The 23,834-nt window shown below is 48.8% G+C and overlaps 1 protein-coding gene across 19 annotated transcripts in view; it reads left to right on the top strand.

The window, feature by feature from the left end:
* Rbfox1 (RNA binding fox-1 homolog 1) overlaps positions 1 to 23,834 on the top strand; it is an 825,209-nt gene that overhangs the window by 551,838 nt on the left and 249,537 nt on the right. The window lies entirely within an intron of this gene.

Genomic DNA, 23,834 nt, shown 5'->3' with positions numbered 1-23,834 from the left:
AACTCAAATACTTAAAAATACACATGAAAGGTGTGGGGGGGCGCGGAGGGGCTTCTAAACTAGGTCATGCCACTGTCAATATCTGAAGACTGGTCATTTTCCCCAGTTAATGATGATCCATGTGGTTTGTTTTAAATAGTGAAGTGGTTTGTACAAAGGGTAATTCCTGGTAAATGAAGCCATTGTTCACCCTGGAAAGACATCTTCAGATCGAAAGCAGTTGAACTGAGGCCTGCGCACCAGCCCTTTCTGCCTTTAATTAGAAAGTGGCTCTTGGCGTAGAATCGCCCAGAGAGATGAGATGGATTTCTGGCACTAAGATGGGGGTGGGGAGGGGGAGAGAGAAGATGCTCTTGTGTGTGCCAGGCACGGTTATAAATTTGGGAAACATTAGGGAGGCCATAACGATTATGAGTGTGTGGAGAAGTTGAGTCCTCACTGCAATCCCTTACCTTGTGTTACCCAAGCCTGGTGATTTACATGGGACAAATGGCATTTTATGGCAGTCTCTCCCTCTCCTTGGCTTAATCCCGTGTTGATTTATGAGGTGGTGATGTGGGTTGGGGGTGGGGGGGAGGGGCTCGGCAATAGTGTTAATAACACAGCAAAAAATTGGGATAGATGAACTGCACCTCTGCAAATGTTTAAAGGAGTTCGCCTGTCAGAGCCGGAACACATTTCCAGGCTCCCGCGGCTGGCTGAGCAGAGATGGCGTTCCTCCAGTCTCCCAAGAGAGATCCTGTGTCATAAAATGGTTAATCCAGCCATCTTGCCTGTTTCTCTAATCTTTCCTGATGGGAGAGAGAAGGCAGGAATCATTTGGCTGACAAGGTCCATGCGTTGGCTTGGTTGGGTTCGTTCTGTGCTCCCCCCTCCATTAGAAAAGCAGGTATGGGGCAGGGTGGGGGGGGGGAGGACAGGGTCACGTGGGAGGAGGCAGCTGAGTCACTTGTGTGTCATGGCCCTTAAAGCAGTGCTCATTTGTGGAGCTTCTGTCTGTGCCATCCGGCTTCTCGGCCTGCCATTTCATGGCGAGTCCTCTGGTAGAACACACAGTTGGCTGCACTGCCTTTGCCCGGCCACAGAAAGCCCATGTCATTAGCTCTCACGCACCATCTGGTTGCCTTACAGCTGGCCCTCGAGTAATTGTCCAGTAGCTGATGGACTCAGGGTGGACAATCTTTTTGTTTTTAGGGAGTTCTGACTCATTTAACCAAGCTCCGTGTCCCAAGAGGAAATAGAATGCTTGTTTATTCGTATTGGCTGGGTGAAAGAAAAAAAATGGTGTCGTTTGTCAGGCAAAGAATATTTCTTTGTAGCATTGTAAACAAAATCAGGTTTGTTGGTCTATGCCTGCAGGGCTGGCAGTGTGCAGGAGGTGTCCTCTCCAGACAGACGGACCTGGCAAGTATGAGTGGTATGGCCTGTCTGCAGAGACGTGTTTGCTTTATGGTCGGGGAGAGGTGTGCCAGGCTTCTGCTTTGTTCGATTAAGAAAAGCCAAGACAGTTCCACTCATCGACATAAAGTTCTCTATTTCTGGTGGGAGCTGAACAAACTTTGCAGGGCCGAGCACGGGCCTGTGGCTGTCTTCAGCGTCACATGACAGTGTGGCAGCTTGTTGCTGCTGGCTCTCTTGCTGGGAGGGTGGGGGGAGTGTCAGGCACCAGGGCTAAGGGGCCTGGCTCATATCCTTCTACCACATAGAGTTCAACATTGCTGGAGAATGAGCACTGGTTCTCTGCAGACAAACACTGTTATGAGCAGAGGGTGGCTTTGCAAAGAATTCCCAAATTCTCTGCCAGAGTCCAGTACAGGCAAAAGTACCTACCTGGTTGGTACACTCAGAATGCTACCAAGGCTTTGCTTCTGTTTCTTGTCAGGGTAGCATATGGCAGCTCTGATTGCTCCACCCTGGCTGAGAAAAAAAGTGAAAGATGACCCCCCCACACCTTGGCTGAGATCTGAGAATCCTGGCTCATAGCCTGGGCAAGAAAGTATGTAAGACTCTTCTCTCCAGCTAACTGCTTAGTAAAACCAGAACTTTGGCTCCCATGGTAGAGCACCAGCCTTGAGCAAAAAGGCTCAGCCCCAGAACACTCCCTCTCCCCCTCTCTCTCCCCCCCTGTCTCTCCCCCCTCTCTCCCCCCTCCTCTCTCTCTCCCTCTCTCTCCCTCTCTCTCCCCCCCTCTCTCCCCCTCTCTCTCTCCCCCCTCCTCTCTCCCCCCTCTCCCCCCTCCTCTCTCCCCCCCTCTCTCCCCTCCTCTCTCCCCCCCTCTCTCTCCCCCCTTCTCTCTCTCTCACACACACATGACCTCTTACTTGACTCCCAGTCCTGATTCCTCGATGCTAAGGTTAATTCACCTTTCTGAGTGCATTGAGCATTCAGCAGTACTCTTCCTTGAAATGGAGGGTGGGAAACGCACTCAGGATGGTAGGATGGTAGGAGCTGGGAGAGGATGGCTCTCCTAAGCTGGGGATAGAGCGCTCAGCAGAGAGCCAGCAACAGGCATGGCTGCGGAGGAGGTTCTGGGGGAGCCACACGGGGGCACCGTAAGCAACTGCATGGAGGACTCTGCACAGTGCTTCCCTGTCTGTGACTGGAGTGCAGCTCTGTCCTGTGCTCCAGGGGCCATGAAGAAATTTGGGGAGTGAAAAGAAGGAGATGGGAGATGAATTTCTGTGAAACAAATGAGAGCAAAACCACTCCAAGGGTGTGTGTATGTGTGGAGAGAGGGGGGGAGGGAGAGAAAGAAAGAAAGGGAAAGGGCTTGGGGCCCCCGCTGGCCTCACTTAGGTCCTTGCACTGTGGGTGTGTTAAAGTGGAGGGAGCGTGGCTGAATGGGCTGTCTGCCTCCGGGAACCAGGGCTCCTCTTCTCATCTACCCACTACCCCACCTGACACCTCCCTAATGGTCTCGAACTTAGCTCTTAAGTGTCCTTCCCTAAACCAAGGAAGACATGGGGAAGTTATTGGGTCACAGCTGTGAGACACTGTGTTGGCAATACACATGGAAATAAACATTGGTTTGTTCATTGAATCCATGTTTGATGAACTAGGAGATGCCAGCCTCCCAGGTTCCCCCTCCCCCCTCCCCCCACACTAGCCAGAAGCAGAGCAAGGGCCCCGCCCTTGTGGACATGTTAGTACATTGCATCTCCAGATCATCTAGTGAGCCATCCAAATGGAAAACATGGGCTGGGAGCCCTGGATTTCCGGGAATCCTTCTGCCAGGTCTGTGCTGGCATTGTTCAGCCCTCCTCCCTTTGGTGGTCTACAAAGAGAGTGGGTCATAGTTGACTCCTTCATCTGTCACCTCTCCTCCTCGCTCTGCCAGCCCAGCCGCCTCAGAGCATGGCGTGGGCATAAGACACCCACCCAGCGGGAAGGTTGCTGGGTCAGCAGGGGACATGCCAGGCACCAGGAGGGAATGCAGGGCCCAGGGGGAGCCTCGGAGCCCAGGTGGAAGTCATTAGAGGCTCACCAGGGAGACTCACCCCGCCTCTGCTGCTGTGCAGCTGCCCTGTTGGAATCGTCTTCTTTATGGTGTGTTTCAATCCACACAGAATCAAAATTAGCAAGTGAACGGGTGGGAGCCTTCCCCGGAAGATAATGGCTTTGCTTTCTTAGGCAAGGTACAGGCCTGGGCAGGATGGAAGGGCCTCAGATTCCCCGAGCCTGGGAAGGGGAAATGCACCAAAGGTTGGGTCTTAATGAGCCTTTTTTTTTTTTGGTTCTCCAGGATTTACCTGGAGAATAAGACTGGGCTTATCAAAAGCCAGCAGCCAGGGTCCCAGGTCTGCCCTGAAGGAGAAAGCTAGGCCTCTGAGCTGTGCTGGAATCTGGGCCCCAGGTGGACCTTCAGCTGCCTGGAAGGGCCAGAGTTAAGAGATAGATGTCTTTCATAGGCAGTGAGAAAAAAATGGTGGTGTCTGAAACAGGAGGGACTGAGGCCGAGGCCAAAATAGTTCATTTCCAAATGTCTGTCTCGTGTCTCCCAGAATCAGAGGAGAAGCCCTGCTCTACTAAGAACGAGTAGGTGGACACCAGATCCCCTCCCTTCCTTCCTCCCTTCCTCCCTCCCCCTCTCCCCCCAGTGTGGTTTGCAGACCACAGGCATCTCTGCCTTTGTGCTATGGAAGAAAAGCCTCAGAGCTTTGGGCTGAATCTCCGCTGTGTTATTCATGAGCTGATCTGACTGAATTGAACAAGTCACTTAACTTGATTTGGGGGCCTTAATTGCTTCTTCAGGGAAAAAAAAGCAGGGATCAGAATAACAATTTCATATCGTTCTCTCTGGGATGAAGTAGGGTGGGCACTCGGGATGGAGACACAGTGACCTGCCCACAAACGTTGATTAAAGCCATAATCCAGTCTGAATCAGGAGACTGAGATCTGAGGATCTTGGCCAAAACCACCAAACCCACACCCCCACGTGAGACTGTGGCTGAAGTGGTAGAGTAGCAGCGTTAGGCAAAAATAAACCCTCAGAGACAATGCCCAGGCCAGAGTTCAAAACCCAGTAACTAGCCTAAGACATACCGAAGCTGGATATGAACTTTTATTCTCAGTGTTTCCGGAACCCTCGCACGCATGCACCCCTGGCCTGTTGGGATTCCAGGCCAGAGAGTTGAGGGCAGCGCCCCTCCCTCCTGCATGCTGTCATCCTGCTGGTGTTGGCTGTAATGTGGATCCACAACTCAATTAACGGTCCATGGCAGAGGGAGGGAAAATAAAAATCGCCCCGCTCTTGTCAGTAGCAAAGTTATTTACTTTCAAAAGCTGACAGAATCACGCTGCAGGGGCTTCGTTTATTTCTCTTCCCATTGTCATTATTCCCAGATGCTGGAGACTTGGGGTGAAGTCATTGCCGGCTGGCCACACAGACCTGGGGAGAGGGCCCAGGGCAGGCCCCCCGGGGGCACGGTGGGGGACTAGCTGTAGAAGGGACAGCAGACACCCCAAGTTCAGCCCCGTGAGAAGGTGTGTGGCTCCTGCAGCCTAGTCTTTTGTCCCTTTTCATTCTGCAAGTACAGTTCCCCTCCCTCCCATCCCATACTTGTGCCCCCTCCCCCCCCAGGGATTTCTGGAAACATAGAAGCACCTGCTAGAAATAGTCCTGCCTTGAGTCCCCATCCTGTCTCCTTCCACCCCTGGTCATCCAGTCTCTAGGAAAATGATGTGTGTTTGGGGGATGCACTTTCTCTTCTCTCGTCTGACCCCCTCATCTGGAGCCCAAGTGTTTTGCCACAGGTAGTTGAAACACAAAGAATGTGAATGGAGAAAAAAGAAAAGGGAGCAGCTCCAAATAGAGCATGTGACCAAATGTTTTCCTTTTTAATCTCTACCCCTTCATTTATTTTTTAAATGAAGCTCTTTCCATAAAACTGTTGGAGATGCTCTCATCTGTTTATAGGACTAGAGGATCCTGCCATCTTCCACGCCATGGCAATGATAATAAAATAATTAAAAGGATGCAGATGCCTCGGGCTTTCATAGAAAAGTAGCAAAGCACTTTCACATGGATTGCCACATTTAATCCCACGGAAGAAGCCTGCTCAACCAGGCTTCAAATGGCTGCAGGTTTTTGGAGGCAGAATCTGAAGATTACCTGGGAGAGATGAGGTGTCCAGCCAGAAACTATGTCTCTGGAGGCCACACCAGTGACCACTACCCTGTCCCATCCACTGCCCCTTACCCCATTCCTCCAGTCCCCTTTTTGACTTCGGTCTTGATTTATCAAGAGGTCTGTGCCCAGACTTCTTGTCTTTTCTCCCCCTCCTCTGCCTCCTCCCCTTGCTCCCCTTTCTCTCCTTCCTCCCCTTCTTTCCGGCTTGACCTCTGGGCCTGGGTGCTGTCCCTGAGCTCTCTTGCTCAGGGCTAGCACTCTAAAAATTTGAGCCACAGCTGGTGCTGGTGCTTCTGGTTTTCTGATGGTTTGTTAAAGATGGGAGTCTCACAGGAACTTTTCTGCCCAGGCTGGCTTTGAACTTCGATCCTCAGTTCTCAGCCTCCTGAGTAGCTAGAATGACAGGGGTGAGATACCCCTGCCCGGCTGTCTTTTCTTTGAAAGATGAAACGTGCTAACAAGGGAAAGCATAATTCTTTCCTTGGAGCTAAGTCTTGATTTTATTTTTAAGTGCATGCGATTACTGGTTAATGAATCAGGACACACCTGGAGGCCTTGGATTTGAGGGGGAGGGGGTAAAAGGCAAAAGCTATCAGGCCAGTGGGAAGGAATGATGGATGGGTCTCTGCGAGGCCAGTTCCAGCCCTCGTATTCCCAGTTGCGCTCAGGAGCACTTGGACGAACAGGGGCAGTGCAGTCAGTGCTCTGTATTAATGATTTATGCACCGCACTACTGCTTTTGTTCAGTCATGGGCCCAGTCCTGTTCATAAAGGCATCTCAGAGAGTTGAGTGCTGGGCTTGCCATGTTGTACTCAGTGCATTGACAGCCGCCCCACAAATCAAAAGAACTCAGTGGTTTTACAACCCTTCGGGGTTCTGGGCTTGTGTGCACTGTATATGTGAATGCATGTGGATGTATGGCATTACATGCATGCAGCGTGAGTGTGTGTGTGTGTGTGTGTGTGTGTGTGTGTGTGTGTGTGTGTGTGAGTGAGTGATCAAGCCTTGCTTGGGGACCCGGGCTTGATTGTCTTTCTATAAATAATGAACGTGTGAGTGGTGCTGTCAGTCTCAGGTACCTCAGGTTGATTGGTTAGCCTGGCAGTGGCACTGTTCTCTTCTTGGTTTCCCATTTGGTGTTGCCTGTGAAAATGGGCTGACACTGTTTAATAGCATAAAGAAATGCAGACACTATTTGAACCCCTTTTTCCCTCCATGATGCAAAATATCAGAGCAGGGAAAGGTGAGTTTGCAGTAAACTTATTGCCTACAGTTTCCCAGGCTCATGAAATAGTGGCTGGATTTTCCCCTGTGCAGCTTTTAAGAATTAGCACTATTTCTACTCATCATAAATTAAAAAAATAATGTGTTCACTTCTTTTCTAGAGTTTATCTGGATATTGATTTCAATTTCTGAATCTTGGGAACTTTCTTCCATCTGCTAAGCCATAGGAAAACTCTGATTTGTATGTGCCCTCATTAATTTTGATGAATTTCTAGAAACAAAACATGATATAATTCTATGGTTTACTTGTAGACATCCATCTCTCATCATGATATCCCCAGAGAACGGCTCGGGGTTTTTGTTTTGTTGTTAGTTGGTTTTGATTTCAAACTGCAATCGTGTGTGTGTGTGTGTGTGTGTGTGTGTGTGTGTGTGTGTGTATCACATCGTGCATGTGTTTTCTTGTTGTATTTTTCCCCTTTCCCTGTATAGCTCAGATGTATTTTTCCCCTTTCCCTGTATAGCTCAGATGTAAAAACAAACAGAAGATGGAGTGGGAGTTCAAAGAGAAGAGCAAGAATATTGAGAAAAATTAGAAAGATGCTTTGCAATATCTCACCCAACAGGATTCTTTTTATATAGGATGAAATATTGTTTTTGTTTTTATTTTTTTTAAAGAAATGCTCTTTGTTTGAAAAACACACGTGAGGCTTTTAGGAAATAAACATGTCAGCTTAGAATTGCTAAATGAAGGAACAAGTAGGAAGACAAATAAATGCAGCCCTGCTTAGGTTCCCACTCCAGTAGGGGCTTGGGTTTTCTTTTACAAATGTCAAAGTTTGGCTAACTGGTTCCTATGAACACCGATGCTTAAGAAAATATCTGTTAAATGTGATTTTTAGGGGGGAGAAAAGACAAACAATGCAGTCAGATACTACTCAGCAGTCTGGAAATTGAAACCAATTTTTTGTGCTGTCTTGCTGCAAAAGTGAAAGGCAGAACATCCATATTTACCCATATAAATAAATAAATGATGCCACTAGTGTTCTTATGTTTTTTTTTCAATCCAGGAAACATGATAGAGCATTTTGGAGTGCCGGAGCAGGTGGTCTGCATGCCCTGTGTATATTCTTATTGTGCGGATTTCAGTGTTTACCATTTGTCCTCTATTATGTGAACCCATGAGTGTCTCATTGTCTTTAATTATGTCTGTGCAGGACAAGACAGCAGACAGCATCTGCTCTATTGTTTACTTGGTTTACGTATAGCTTTGATGGCTTATTAAACAATCTCTTCCCCCCCCCCCAAACAGAAGAAACCAGGCAAACTCATATTATGTTATTTTGTAAAGAACCATTATGCAATTAGCACCGGGGTTTGGGGAAAGCTGCTGATTCACCCACACATACATCCCTTTATTCTGATGGGAGCTCCTCTGGTCTCACGAAAAAATAACCCATTTCCAAAAGAATCGCATCGCATTTCCCCTGGCATGGAATGCGTGCCAAGGCAGTGGTGCGTTCATAGGATGGGCCGCTCCGTCCCCTGCATCAGAAACAAAAAAAGAGCAACTTTCTAAAATAATGATTATCTTTTAACTCAAGCCAGCAAGGACTACATTATATAAGACAGTTATCTGCCTCCTCGAGGGACAGACTTCCCCGAGTTTCTATGCTGTAGTTAGCCACATGGTTAGAGGTGCCGTCCTCTGTATGTGTGTGCACGTACACCTGTGCCTGTGCACTTGTGCGTGTGTGTGTGTGTGCGTGTGTGCGTGTGCTGCACTTGGGGCTTGAACTTGGGGTCTGTGTACTGTCCCTAAGCTCTACCACCTGAGCCATAGCTCCACTTCTGGCTTTCTGCTGGCTCATTGTAGAGAAGAATCTCACCGACTCTTCCCGCCCAGGCTGGCTTTGGACTAAGATCCTCCTATCTCAGCCTTCTGAGTGGCTAGGATTATGCAGGCAGGAGGAGCAAGCCGTAGCTCATAGAGACGCGACTGTTAACCCTGTGTTCCTCAGGCCACACAAGGCGTTCCTGTGTCCGGCACTGGGCTAGGGGAACTCATTCCGATTGTATTACTTCATCTCGGAAACTGAGGTTAATCTCGGGGCGTGTAGACAGGACACGGGTTTCTTGTTGTAGTTAATTTTTCCCATGCAGGTTTTGTGTTTGGGGGGAGAGAGGAAATGAGGAAAATCTTAACAAGGGGTATTCACTGCTCTGAAGGAGAAGTATAGGGATCCAAGATGGGTGATTGCAGGGGTGGGGGTGGGTGGTCCAGGGGAGGGGCCCAGGAGAAGCCTGTGTTGATTCTCAGGGGGTGGAGGAGAGGTTGCGAGGCACTCACGGTGAGTCCGTGCTCTGGGGTGAGAAGTAGGTTCTGATGGACACCCCAGAAGCAGATATCCCGCTGAAGGAGAAGTAATGCCAGCTTCTGCTGGCTCAGTAATGAACGGGGATCTGGGGCCTAGGTTTTCATGTAGCTTCCCTCTAGAGAGTGCAAGCTGACTTCAAAGTCTTAGGACATAGCTCCCTTTTGTCCCCTCCACCGCTCAAAAAATAATCAACAGCTGGCTCACGCTTGGTTCAGGGGCAGTGTCCCCATCCACAAACCTGGATCCCAGTCTGGTAGGGTGAAGGCTCTCGCCTGAGCCTTGGATTGCAGTTTGGGGACAGAGCTTGGTACCCCATCAGGTCGGTGATGCTTTCACCTTACCTCCGGACAAGGAAGCAGAGGAGTGAAATGCATGTGAGCAGGGAGCAAACAGAAGAAGCCGGCAGGGCCAGTGGCCCAGAGCTAGCACGATGGATAGATCCTCCGCAGCGATGGAAGCCACCATGGCACCCGGCCAGTGGGAAGAGGCGCCGTGGTGTCCTCTCTGTTGATGCCCCTGGTACCGGAGGTGCGGGTGGTGGAGGTGAAGGCGCAGGCCGTGGTGGTGATGAAGAGCAGGCCCTGGTGGGCCTGGAAGTGAGCCACTGCAGCTCAGCACACGCCTCCCCGCATCCCAGCACCAGCATGCACGTCCCTGCGTTCTCCCTATTAAATGGAAAGGATGGCGTTCTTCACTGCTGATTGGGGACGGAATGGATTCGTATAAGAAAAAAAGATGACAGCATTTGCTGTTGTGGACAAATGCTTGAACACACAGAGTGTTCGTTTTAAAACCAAAATAAGTGTGGGCACGAGGGACAGCTTTAAAATAAGGAGAGGTAACTCTGGTAGCTTCTGGTCTACTTTTCTCCTGATTTTGGTGGTTTTTTGCTGCTGTTTTTCATAGCAAGCAGGAAAGGCTTTCCTTCACCACTGGAAAGCCCACCCCCGTGTCTCCATGTGTTCTGCCTAGAACAGGTGTGCCCTGAGACAGGGTTCTGGCAGAGTGGAAGATGGAGAGAGAAAAAAGATTCCCAGTTTTTATAAAAATATCACAAGGGCTGTTTAGCAAGGTAGGCAGATGAGCATGCCTCTAGCTAGAAGGGTAAACAGCGCCAGCAAATGTCGGGCCCCAGCAGGAGTCTGGAGACATATGGGGTCCAACCACATTTAAAAGTTGGGTGTCGTTAGTGAGTGTGAGAGGGCTAAGGCTAATGCCACCTCAGTGCCAAGGCTCTTTAAAATCTGTTTTTCTTCTTTTTTAATCCTAATTTTAAACCCTTCAGTTCTCTTTTGTCCCTTTGTTCTATTTCAGTCCTACAGGGGACATTCATCTTTGAGGCCAGCCAGTGCGTTGTCAAGAAAGCTAGGCCTATACGGTAATACACAAAACAAATGGCTGCTTTCAGGGCTGTGAGCTCTGTGCGGCATTGTAGGGGGAGACGAACGGGAGCACAGGAAGGTACTGTGGAATGCAGACATGTCAGGTGAAGACCTGTGGTTGTTGGATATGCAGAACAGTCAGAGCCAAACCTTTACCAACCCTTCGTGAGGAGGGACAAGCCTTGCTTGGTTTCAGGTTGATGTTTGTGTATCTGGGTGTGAATATAGTTTGGAGATTGTAAGTCTGGGATGGCCCTGGGGGGGGGAGGATTTCTCTGCAAGGATATTTTAGAGTTTGTGTTTATTGTCACCCACAAAAAGCTTCTCCCAGGGACTCTGAAGAGGTGTGTGAGGCAGATGTAGAGTGTGGGCACCTGAGAGTTGGAGCCAGCTCCCTAGATGGTTTCCAGGATTTTGTATTTAGCAAATACATAGGCATCCCCAGTAACTCAAAGAAAGGAGACAAGGAGATACGGGCCTGGGAGACAGCCATGGCATTGACCACCGGGCCTGTCAATCAAGCTGACATGAGTGATAGCACCACTCAAGACCTCCGTTATCTGCACTGTGGGACCTGTTAAATGACGAGGTGAGTTGCAGGGTGCCAGGCTGGGGCTCACATCTGTAATCCTGGCCACTCAGGAGACTGAGTTCTGAGGATCGCGATGCAAAGCCAGCCTGGGGCAGCAAAATCCATAAGACTCTTATCTTCAGTTAACCACCAACAAGTTAGAAGTGGAGGTGTGTGGCCCAAGTGGTAGAGAGCTGGCCTTGAGCAAAAAAATCTTAGGGACAGCACTTAGTCATTAAGTTCATGCAACAGGTCTCTCTCTTCCCCCCCCCTCCCTCCCCCCTCTCTCTTCCTCCTACCCCCCTCACACACACAGTATGTTTTATTAGAAGGGTTCATTGAGATGAGACTGAGAGTCCCAGTACTCACATGCTCAGTTAGGAGGGCCAGAAGTTCAGAGCCAGCCTGGGCTACATATACATAGGAAGATCTGGTCTTGATGAGGAAAATAAAAGAGTGCATAATAAATAACAAATAGGACTCACTTTGGTTTTGCATGTATGTATCACATTGTGACGATAATTTTGCATGACCCAGAATCTATTAGCTGTAAGGGATGGAACCCCATTCTAACTTAAACAAAAATGGAGGTGTATTGATCCATGGAGGTGGAATCGTATCTGAAACAACCTGTGGTCTGAGTAAGCCATCACTCACATGCCCAGCACTGTTCCTGAGGCGGGAGCCCACGGGGTCAGGAGAAACTGTATGAAAAGAGATCAAACACTTAGAAGGGGACTCAAACCTAGGGAAATTTAAGGGCATTGTTATATTATTTAGAGTACCTCTTTGATTTTAAAAACAAAGTATCGCTTCCTTTGGTTTATAAGAGATTTAAGTCACATTCTGAGTATTATTGCCACTGTGTACTCAGGAGTTATGTGAGGGTCCTGAGAGGTTAAATAACCTGCCCAGGACCACAAACAGCCAGAAACTGTAAGAACAGAGCTCACTTCCAAATTTGATACAGCTCTTGTCCCCAAGTTATTAATCTGATGCATTGCTATACTGCTAACAACAATACCAGCAATAAAAACTACCAGTGCCACAACTACTAGGTTTGAGTAAGATGTGGTAGCACACACCTGCATTGGCAGCTATGTGGAAGATGGAGGTCAAACAAGTAAAAGCTCAAGACTCCATCTGGAAAACAAATTGAGTAAAAGGATTACAGAATCAACAGCTCAAGCGGTAGAACATGTAACAAGTGCCAGATCTTCAGTTTAATGCCTGCAGCCACACAAAAAGCAGAAGAAAAAAAATCAGTCTTTATTTTCATTCTTCCTAAATAATGAGGAGGCCGGAAGAACTGCACTTTTGAAAAGCGTGTTTTCAGGAGCAGCTGCCTGCCTGGAAGGGGACTCCAGTTCTGCCAGCAGAAAGAGGTTCGCCCTTCCCAGGCTGTTTTTAATCTTGGACAAGTTATATAAGCCTCTCTGCACTTTTTCCTCACCAATGACACGTGGGCAGCCACAGCATTTACATTATCGAAGTGTTATGAAGCTTAAATGAGTTAATAAGGAGGTGGGAAGGTGTCTGGAAAATAATCCATGATGTCTATCATTTGTTTAAAAAAAAAAAAGAACTATCCAAAAATAGGTTGCAATGTAAGCACCACAAAGGAAACGAGGTCACTACGTGTAGTTCCGCTTTTGATGTCCCCAGAATGTCCCAGAAGGACATTGCTAATCTGGGAAGCTGGAATCCCACCTGTCAGAGGCCTCCGTGGCCGCCAGCTGCCCAGCCATGGTTTCCTGCGAGCCGTCCTGCTGTGGTCAGCTCCCCTGCTAATCCTGGCATGAGGAGCTGAGCCGCGCGGCCCGGCCTGGCCCACGGCACCTGTGGTTCTGTCCGTGTCTCCATCTTATCTGCGAGTCCAGGCTGTGCAGGCTCTGAGGACACGACTAGCTGTCCCACCTCTTGTTTCCCTGGCAGTGCTAGGAGGCAGCATCTAGACTGCTTTGATGATGAATAGGGTTTCCTGCCGGAAGCTGAGAAACAGCCACATCTTGAGCTAAGAAGAGTTTTGTTTGCTGTTGACCAAGGCGGCTGAAGAATTGTTGGATTTGTTGGTGACTGACTTTGTTGTGCTTATTATTTGTTAGTGATGGAAGAGGGCGTTCTTTTTCTTTTCTTGAACTCAGCTCTTAGGCACCGTCCCTGAGCTTTTGTGCTCAAGGTAAGTGCTCTAGCACTTTGAGCCATAGCTCCACTTCCATTTGGGGTAGTTCATTGGAGATATGAGACTTAGGGGTTTTCCTACCAGTCTGACCTCAGATCTCAGCCTCCTCCTGAGAAGCTAGAATCACAGGCGTGTGCGACAGTTCATTTGAAGACATTCACTTATGCTTATAATACCTCTCAGGTCAGCGTCGCCCCTCCAGCATTCTCCCTCCTCCCCTTCCAGACTCGTTTTTCTCATTCCATGTTCACACTTGCACATGGATTATTTTACATGTGCATCAGGTATTCGCTGGACTTCTCATCTCCATCCATCTCCCCTGACACGTCCGGATAAGACAGGTTACAACTTGATGTTGGCCAGTGTTTTGTTGAAGTGAATGTAAACTGTTCCAAGTGGTTTCCCTGTGGTCTTTCAGAGATGTATAAACCATCTTGCAGTGAGGTCGCTCACATATACTCACCCTCACACTGTGTGCCGTCTCTTAGAACCTCCCCGTGCTATTGTGTCTGATCACCTTGAAAATCTGCCCCCGTCCAAGCCTGCAGTATCCTCTGGGTGGCGGGTACAAATAAGTCGTCCACATCACAGTGCTGGCTGACCCTTTGGCCTGGCTGCTCACGAGGCCAGGCATTTTCTCCATTCACGTGAGCCTCGCTCGAAAGGTTCTGGCTTTCTCCATGCCCGTCTGTCCTCAGAAACACAGCAGACACTAACTGCTCCCCACACAATCCCAGGCCCCCACCAGAGCACACAGCTGAAGTTCACAGGGGCTGCAGCCATGTGGGAAGTATTTGAGCGAAGCTGTTATGTTCTGGGGCGTGGGTAAAATAAGTAAAAACAGAGTGGTCTGTGGATAAAATACGAGAATCAGGAACTGTGGCGCCACCGTCCAAGAATCACTGGCGTGGGGAAAGTGGAGAATAGCACAGCTCTGGCGGTGATCCTGATACTCCGGCATCTCGGAACATGGCCAGGGGCAAGGCTGACGTCCTCTTCCCCACTGACCCTCAGCTCTCTGACCCCTGGCATTTGCTGCTTGTCTTGAGACACACTGCCATTCCCAGTGGGCATTGCTGGCTCTTCCCTTCCTGAAGACTCAGCCGCAGCAAAGCAGAGCAACTCTTCTTCAGGCTTGACCTCTGCACCTGATTATGTAAGATGTTGACTGTCACGGCCATTAGCATGGTTGACGTTCAGTAGGGTGTTAGGAGAGAAGGATACAGAGAGCCTGCTTGGCTTGAGTTTGGTCCAAGGCAACCATTGTCATGAGCACTTTAACAAGTGTCAGGTGTCCAAAGAAAGGCCTGTCATAGAATCTGGTAGTACAGGTGCTACCTGCTCTGCCACATACCAACTTTAAAATTTGGCCACTTTCTGTCCCCTTTCATTTCCTCAGGATTGGTTTTATTTTTGTCATAAATGCAGTTTTAACAGAAATTTCTTCCTAGGAGTGGGGAGATAGCCTGGAGATAGAATTAAGGCAGTGTCTGATTCATAGGAAGCACTGGCCGTGGCTGTTGTGGACTGGTTCTGGTGGGGAAGATGGTCAGAGGAAGGAATGATGATGAGAAAAACTCAACACAGGGTCTGACACATTATTAATGCCTAGTTTGCAGTTGGTTAAATAGTGAAATTACATGGATGGATGGATGGATGGATGGATGGATGGATGGAGTAGATTGAGGAAAGAAGGGAGCGAATGAAAGAAGGGTGGATGGAGGTATGAGAAACAAAAGATGGGTGTCGGGTGCATAGATGGAAGGTGGAGAGGTGAATGTGTGGGCGAGTGGAATAATGGATTAGTGACACAGGAAGACATGAGTGGCTTGATGGGAGAGTGGATGGGACAATGGCTATTGTGTCATCGATGAGTGGACCCATGGAGGTAGAATAACTAGGTGGGTGGACAGATGCATACAAGGATGAGTGGATGGGTGGAATATGGTTCATCAAGTCAGTTTGGAAATTGTGTATCATTCAAGTTCAGTTTCTCTTCCTCACAGGAGATGTAAGGTGTTTTTGTATACTAATAGTCATTCTGAATCCTAAAGAAGGAGAAAGAGACTAGAGAGAAGAGAGGTAAATTTCTCTCATTTATTTGTGCATAGAGTCCTTTTCTGCCAGTGATGTATTGAATGAGGCCTCTGAGGAACAGAGAATGTGCTGGGAGATTCCAGACCAGGTACCGGATTTCCAACACAAAAGGAAGCCTGCAGAGCTCAGCTGTGGGCGCCAATTTGACAGCTACGTGTGGTTGGGACAGAAAAGCTCTGGTCTAGTGTTGGATATGTGTGCTATTTGAAGTATTCTCTGTGCCCAGCTCCCCCCAGGCACCTGCTGCACAGAAGGCAGGGGATATAGAGACAGAAGAAAGGAACATCCAGGGAGCAGCTCATTATTCATCACCCCTCTACCCCGTTCTGCAACTCCTCAGGGAGTGTTGGTTCCCCTGAAGCAAGGTAAACTCATTCTTAAGCCCAGTTGGCATTCATCCCCAGGCAGGTCAGAGGTCAGTTCCTGAAGCATTATTGATCTCAGCAGAGATCAACCATCAGAGCTGATACTCTTAGACTTGTTCCTTCAGCCAGCCAGTCTGGCTTTCCGAGGAGAGTCAGGTCAAGAGCACTTAATGAGTCACAGAAGTTCACCCCAGCTGGCTCCACTAGGGCCTTGGGTTTTCAATGGCAGTAGCCAGCCTCGTCCCATGTGTCTTCATGATCACTGGGAGAGGCCAGACCTCGCTCGTGAGGGGGTCCCACATTCCTGGGGTTGTTCTAGCTTCCCCAGAAACCACCGCATGAGCTGGAATCCCTCAGATTTATTTTTTTTAATTCAAAATGATGGTGGTGCACCGAACAGCATCTGTGTTTTAATTGTGGATTGCAATAAGTCTCCCAGACCAGGAGGGGTTTTGTTAAGGTAGTATTGGTGAGCACTATTTGATGGAAGTAGTTAGAAGTTGGCAGTAAAAGGTGTTGTGATTTTTTTTTTCCCCTTAAGTTGATGCTCCAAACCAGCTTCTGCTAATTGATGTCACTATGAAAACCAGCGCCAGCCACCCAGGGTGTGCACCAAGCCAGCCCTCAACTCAACCCTCCCAGCCCTCCCTCACGCCTGTAGAGCATGCATTCATTACCATCTCATCGCACAGATAAGGTGGCCGAGGAGGCACAGAAGGGTGGCGCATGAAAGGGCACACAGCTGGTCGTTGGTGCAAACTGGATTTTGAACTTGGGTCTGGTGTGAGCTCCGAACTAGTCCACGATGGGTGTTTCCACTCAGGGCATCGGGTGTATAGCCTTGAGCAATGCCCGGCAGGGAGCCAGTAAGAAGGCAGCAAAGTGCGAGGCGTGTGTTCTCTCCACACTTGGCATGCTTGAGGACACTTGCCATGCTCACACTCAGCATGGCCCAGCAGCAGTCCCTCCCAAGCCTTGGAGCTGGGGCTTCCCTTCTGGAGGTGGAACTTTCCAGGTGGAATGGATCCTCCCTGGAGGATTCCGGTGGGTGTGGTTGATGGAGAGGAGAGATCCCCTGGGAGATTTCTTCAGATGGGAATTGGCCCATCAGGACTGAGCATGCAGGAATAGCAAGTTAGGTGGCGTTTTTGTCTTCGAGCCTGGGGCGCGGGGGCTCTCACTTGTAATCTTAGCTACTCAGCAGGCTGAGATCTGATGATCAAGGTTTGAAGCCAACCCAGGCAGGAAAGTCTGTGAGACTTTTTCTCTCCAGTAAACTGCTCACAAAAAGCCAGATGTTGTTCCCTGGCTCAAGTGGTGGAGTGTTAGCCTTAAGCACACAAAGGCTCAAGGACAGTGCCTAGGCCCTCAGCACAAGCCCTAGGACCAGCAAAAGACAAAAACAGCAAAAGATAAGCAGTGTACTGAACTGTGAAAAGGATTCAACACTGGAGTCTGGAAAACATTGTGTGTAGCCCTTTTTGTATGACATTGTGGGAACCCAAAAGTCACCCTTGTCTGGAAGTGGAGGTGGGGTGGGGAGCAGATAGATGGCTGTGTGAGTGCCTGTTCCCTGGGGAGATGGTAGAGCCTCTCTCACACTGCCGGGGAGAAGCCTCCCTCCTCCCCGGGGGACCTGGCATGGTCAGTGAGTGTTACCATCGGCTCCACCGGCTACCAGAACCCATGGGAGTAATTTCTAGAAAAATCCTTTGGCTCCAGCTGGCCTCTAGGTTCTCTCCCTTTGACCTTCCTGGATACTCAAGGCATCAGTGAGGGGCTCCTGGCATCTCCAGGAGGAGGTTGGCAGGTCCTGACAGGTGAAGAAAGCAAACAGTCCTTCGTGGAAATTCCTGAGATGGCAGCTGACCCACAGAAGGGGCCCCCATGGCAGCCACAGGTTAGTCTGGAAGGGTCAGAGGAAGAGGCAGGAGAGAGCAGAACCCAGCTGTGGGTCTCGTGCATTCCAGCCAGGCAGCTTAGATGGAATACACATGCCATGTTGGGGTGAGCCCGCCACAGGTTGTGAGCCACACCCAGCCGAGCCTGTCCCTTTGATATGACCAACAAAACAAAACAAGAAGTACAAAACTCCATGATTCCCAGACCACTGTCATCTGGAGATAAAAGCACATGTAAATAGGAAATCAGACTGGGAACAAAATGGGAGTGGTTGGGATAGGGTGACCAAAGATGCGGGGTGTCGGTGAAAGCCAACACAATGGACGGAGTTGGATCTTGGCACTTCCTAGCAGCCAAAGTGAGAAGAACCACCACACAACTACAGAGGGGGAAAGAAGCTATTGACCACTAGGGAAAAGTGCATCCTGGAGGTGTTATAAGACAGATAGAAGCCATCTTATGCGCTGCGTGTATATCTCATAAAGCAATATACTGGGTTTGTTGAACTCTGAAGTTTCTAATGCACTTCGAAAAGTTAGAGCTTTGATCAAGCTTAGTGAAGAGAAAGAAGCTTTCAGAGCCAATCACTACTCAGGGAATCGTGTGATGTTAAGAGTTACACATCCCTGACTTTAGTGACTGAATTAAAGCTTCTTTCTCGTCTCTTGGTCCTACACCCTGTCTATTTGGTAACACTGAGAGAGTCATAATTCAGCTCTCCTCTTCTGTGATCACCGGCAAAAAGAACGGCATGGTCCCCTTAGCCAGTGGGTCTGTCCTCACTAGCTAGTTTCAGAAATGCGGTGTTGAAAGTCAGCGTCAGAGGCTAAAGTTAGAAGCTTGGAACGGGCAGTGGTGGGCGGGGTAGGAGGGGTCAGCACGCAGCTGTCCCCACAGCTGAGCTGTCCCAGCAGAGCTCCACACCGGCCATTTGTGCACGAGGCAGTGGATGACAGAGACACATTAACAGGAGGGGCCAGAATCAACACAAAACAGAAAATCGGGTCCTAGATAATTGAAGTCTCTGCCAACCCCTGTCTACCTCGGTTATTTAGAAACCTAACGACATGGCTAAATCAAGCGGCTAAAGTCAGGGCAGTGTACAGAAACAAAGTGTCTACAAAGTGGAGGGACTGGCATTGGGTTTGGAGGAAGCTGAGAGTGGAAGGTGCTTGGTGGGGTCAGAAGCGTTTCTCTTCTTCACAAAGCCTAGATGTGTCTAGTGAGAGCGTTGGGATGTGCCCAAGGGAATTTGAAGGTGATTTTCTTTTTCATGCTCCTTGGACTTGGGATGTGGCTTCAGTGGATTTCACTTGATGAGAATTTCCTCTATCATGGCTGTGAAGGCACCCACCCATCTTGTTTCCTGATATCGGGAGGGGCCACTTTGAGCCTGGGATCTGAAGTCCATGTATTGATGAACCAAAAGGAAGATAGGCTTGAGGGGTGGCTCCAGGGCCTCTGAGATCTACCTATGCCGAGAAAGCGACAAGACTTTTTTAGAATTGCCACCCAACCTTACAAGGGAGCCACAGGCACCACAGATTTCAGGGGAGTGAAGTAACTTGTTCATCCTAGCACGGCATTTGACTGCCCACTACCTGGTCACGTGTGATCCCACGTCCTGGACTCTGGAGAGACCAAGGAGGCGGGGTAGAATTTATGTGTTGCTCTATGACATATTCTAGCAGATCACTTGTGTATTTTTAAACACTCCAGAAAGGTTGCAGATATTGGCCTCTGTGTCTCTGATCCATTGTTTCTGGCTCGGATTAGTTGTGCCTTTAAATTGTGATATGTGGGGGAGGTCTCTCATTAGCAACCTGCACATTAATGTACCACAGTGGGAAGTTCAGAATGTCCTGGTGGGTGGGGGAACAAAAACAAAAGCAGGTAGAATTCAACACGTGAGGAAATGAAGAACAGTTCTGTGGTCAGGAATGGGCCTCTGCCGTGTAGGGCCTCAAAAGCTGCCTCTGACAAACTACCAAATTAGGAGTGAACCCCTTAGCACGTAAACCCCACGAAACCCAAGTCCCCTCTTGTTCTGTGGGCTTGGAGTCAGTCCATTCTTCAGCAAGCTGAAATGTCCTGACACAGCCTGCCTTGTTCTGGTACTCTCCCAGTCATGGGGTGTTGTTTATAATTTGCCCCCTTTCTAATCCAGAAGGGGAGAAGATAAGCCAGCCTGAATACATTCTTAGATGATCACCAAGAGCCTCCCACGTGAACCCACTCAGTTTTGAGCTGGAAGTGACAGCTGAAAAAGTCATATAAGGCTTAATGTCTCCATTATTCTCCCTTAAAAAGAATAAAGACATTTTAAAAAATAGCCCTCCAGACTCTAGGCTTTGCCTTTGGGCCAACTTTTTCCAGCCAAGACCATGCATTCCTTTGTCTGATCCTGTCACTTAAAAATCTGCGCCCCCCCTCCCCCTCCTCCTCCTTGCCCTGTCTATCTGTCTGTTTGTCTGTCTGTCTGTCTCCCTCCTCCCTGAGAACTAAATTAATGAAGAGTATTTGGTTAGTCATGTTAGGCGAGCTGCTCCCAAAAATAGCACCTTTCCATTTTGGTAGCTTCCACCACTCAGCAGCAGCTGCCCTGTCCCCTACTGTCTGTGAAGAAAACTTTCCCATTAAGACTTGCTGAGACAGACTTTTCTCTCCCTCCCCTCGCCCGCCCGCCCGCCCGGCCGGCCGCCGACCATCCCTGGGCTCCTCCTGTCAGACTGGACATGGCTCTGGACTTGGTAGTTGGGCAGAAGTTGGGTCTGTAGCAGCGTTGGTTGTGCCTCACAAGGACTTGCTTCCCCACTGACATCATGCTGGCGTCCCAGGGAGTCTTTCTCCATTCCTATGGCGTCCCCATGCTTGTGCCTGCGGCCCCTTACTTCCCAGGACTGATTCAGGTAAACATCACTGCCTTCGCCAGCCAGCAACTTAACTCCAGCGCGCTCAGAGCAATAATTGGAATTTTTATGGTTGAGAAAGCAAACACTTTTAATACAGGGTGGGGGGAGGGCTCTCATGTAGTCAGCAAGAAGACAGTAGGAAATCAAAAAGATGGATCACCCGAATCTGACTATTGACATCTCTCATGGCTGAATAAATGGTGTAGTTGAGCTATATTTGCTTGTATTGATCGGGATACCGTTTAACATTCAAGGCCTCGCTTCGGGAGGCTGACTGAAGATCCGCTTCCCTCTCCAGCTTTCTGAAGGGACTCCATCTCCCAGGAAGGTCAGGAGGCCAGGGAACTTACCACGAGGGGACTCGGTAGAAGCTTGAACCCAGGACATGGAGAGAGCCCAGCTATGGCTAGACATTTATTTCTAGGACTCTCTGGATACAGAGACGGTCCCCCCTTCCCCTCCCCTGCCCGTGACTGAATTTGAGCCATCCCGAGAAGCAAAAGAAGGGCACTGCTGGTTTTTGTAGGAAGTTCAGAGATTATTCTGGAAATCCCATGGCAGCTGTTAATTATTTATTTCAATGTTGGCAAGAGAGTAGAGGACTGAAATGTGTTGTTTGTTTGTTTTGTTTTTCTGCTTTTAATTCTGTGCAGGAAGGTTCATATGCCAATGAGAAATAGATTGTGTGTGTGTGTGGTTATTAACTTGTTGATTAAGAGCCTGGGTGTCTGAATATTCTTATGAGGGTCTCAGAAAATCGGAGATCCATTCATGGTACACCCTAGGCATGGTGGAGAAGAACCTGTAAGTTGTTGGTGTGGTGGTGGTTTGTGGAGATGGCCCATCCCTTCGTCCGGCCTTCCTTATTCTTGATCATTAATTAAAATGTATATGGGGGGCGGGGAGGGTCATGGTCACATTCTAGAGGTTTTCTCTGAAATGTTACTGTTACCATTTATTAACTAGAAAGTTCTGGGTGATCAGAGGTCTTGATCTGACTCTCTAGAACCCCATGGTTTTTCTGACTTATCTGGCTGTTACTGGGTTTGTGTGTTCGGTACCACTGTGTCCTGATGGCACACGTTGTGGAGATTGTTCCAGCTCCCTTCCCTCACCCGTGAGGTAGGCTGGCGAATGGGAAAGGTGCCTGGCTTGTGTTTCTGTAGGAAATTTGGGGGTAAAGGTCCAGCAGTTGGAATTTTGTCAGACCCTCAGGGTGACCCATCTGATAAATAATTACAAGCAAATCACACCCTTTGCTCTATGCTGATTGATGCCGAAATTGCTTCTGAAAGTTCTCATAAGTTCCTGTTATAGATTAAGTGCCCATGCAGGAAAAATAACGGCACCCACAGAAATGGGTGAATGTAATCAGGTTTAATGGACTCGAGACCTTGTTGGGAATTAAATAACTATCGATTGGCTGGGATGTTGCTGTCATGACGAAATGCCACTCTGGACGTTTTACCCCGGTGATAGATGAGGAGTCGTGAGGGCCAGCTGAGGAATTGGGAAGGCCCCATTTCTCCTTGCTTAGCAGAGCATTGAGAAAAGTATCCAGTTACTTACGGGCTGGACAAGTGGGTTTTTTTAAAAATTATTATTCACAAATCTGTCTTTATGGAGTGTTGCCCAGGGTCCCTGGAACCAGTGATCATCGAGTCAGGAAAGTGATATTGTTAGCAGTCTTCTAGAGTAGCTGCTGGGAAATGCATGGTTTCTCTCTACTTCCTAATCTGTAGAACATTCTAGAAGACTATAGACCTGCAGATGCTAGCGTTTGGCTTCCCCTTTGCCTAAAGAAACTAAAGTCACTGTGGTCACATGTGCACATGGAGGAGAAGCAACACAAATCAACTGGCCACTCTGAGGCCACACAGTCACCATTTGACCGTGTGTGCACGTGTGTGTCCTCCCAAATCAAGACACGAGGAACTGAGGCCCCTGCCGCCTCAGCTGCAGAGCAGAGGCTGACACCTGAGGTTAGGAGCGGCTGACCTGGGCAGGATGGCCAGGGCAAAGGCCTGTCGTCAGGAACACGGAGATACCATTCAAGGCCTTTCCAGTCCCAATGGCCAATGGCCCCGTGGCCACAGAGCTTCCTTTTTTTAAAAAAAAAATCATTTTTTTAACGCAGCCACCTTTAAAAAATTCAGACCAGGTGTCCCTGTTTCAGCCTGTTCAATATCAGGGGGAAAGCAGCTTACCCCAACTTCCTTGTTTTGGCAGGTTTTCAGAGCGTCAGGGTAGGTGAATTCCTCTTCCAGGGAGTTCATTGACGCGGGATTGGTTTTCTGGCAGACTCCATAGCACCCACAATGTACGTACCCTTCCATCCTCCTGGCAAGTGACGGTCTACCCATCGGATCCTTCGAACCTGTAATTAATTGTATGTTTAAATGAACCGAGTACTTTCTTACCTCTAAACTTGTTGAATCTGTTGCCAAATAGATTCAAATAGCTGAGTATGTTTTTCTTGTTCTTTTTACCCTGTATAGTTTTGTAGAAAGGACATGGAACTTTCAGTTGAACCAGGTCAGGCAGCTTCATGGGTAATACAAAGCCACAAAGCCCAGGGGGAGAGATTAGTCTGACCAAGGTCATTGTATAAATACTGCCTTCTTCCCCATCTGAAGGTGAGAACTCTGATATTCCATGGAACGTCCAATTCTACATTCCTTGTATCTTGCTCACAAAAGACCTAATCCAGGTGCCCAAGCCAACCTGCCCCCAGGGTTTGCCTAAAGCCCAGGCCATGTTTGTCACATGGCTTCTAAATAATAGGCTCTAGTTAGGGTGGGACTGTGGAGCCCTGGGCTGAGCTGTGAGTTCGGACCTGTACCCCCCCCCCCAGTCCAGTTATCCACTTTTCCCTGCTCTCCGTGTCCTAGGCAGGCCTCACAGAGGATAGGATCAGAAGATTTGTTTCCTGGGTGAAAGATGATACAAATAAAGTTATCTCCACCTCAACAGGTGCTTATCTCTCCGCCCACCCCACACCCAAAAAACAAGAAAGACAGCCACAGCCACTGGCCCTGTGGGTTCACAGTCAAGTGGAAACAACAAAACCCCAGACTCCCATTCTGTATAAAGACAGCAGGGAGGACTCGAGGTCAGCAAACATGGAGGATGCGTTGTGAGCCTGGCCTTGCACTGAACACTTAGACATCCTTTTCCCCGTTTATTATCTT

This window comes from Megascapheus bottae, chromosome 36 (assembly GCF_031878675.1).
Source record: "Megascapheus bottae isolate mThoBot1 chromosome 36, mThoBot2.hap1, whole genome shotgun sequence".
Lineage (NCBI taxonomy): Eukaryota > Metazoa > Chordata > Mammalia > Rodentia > Geomyidae > Megascapheus > Megascapheus bottae.
The sequence above is the reverse complement of the archived record's forward strand: the minus strand, read 5'-3'. Positions and strand labels throughout refer to the sequence as shown.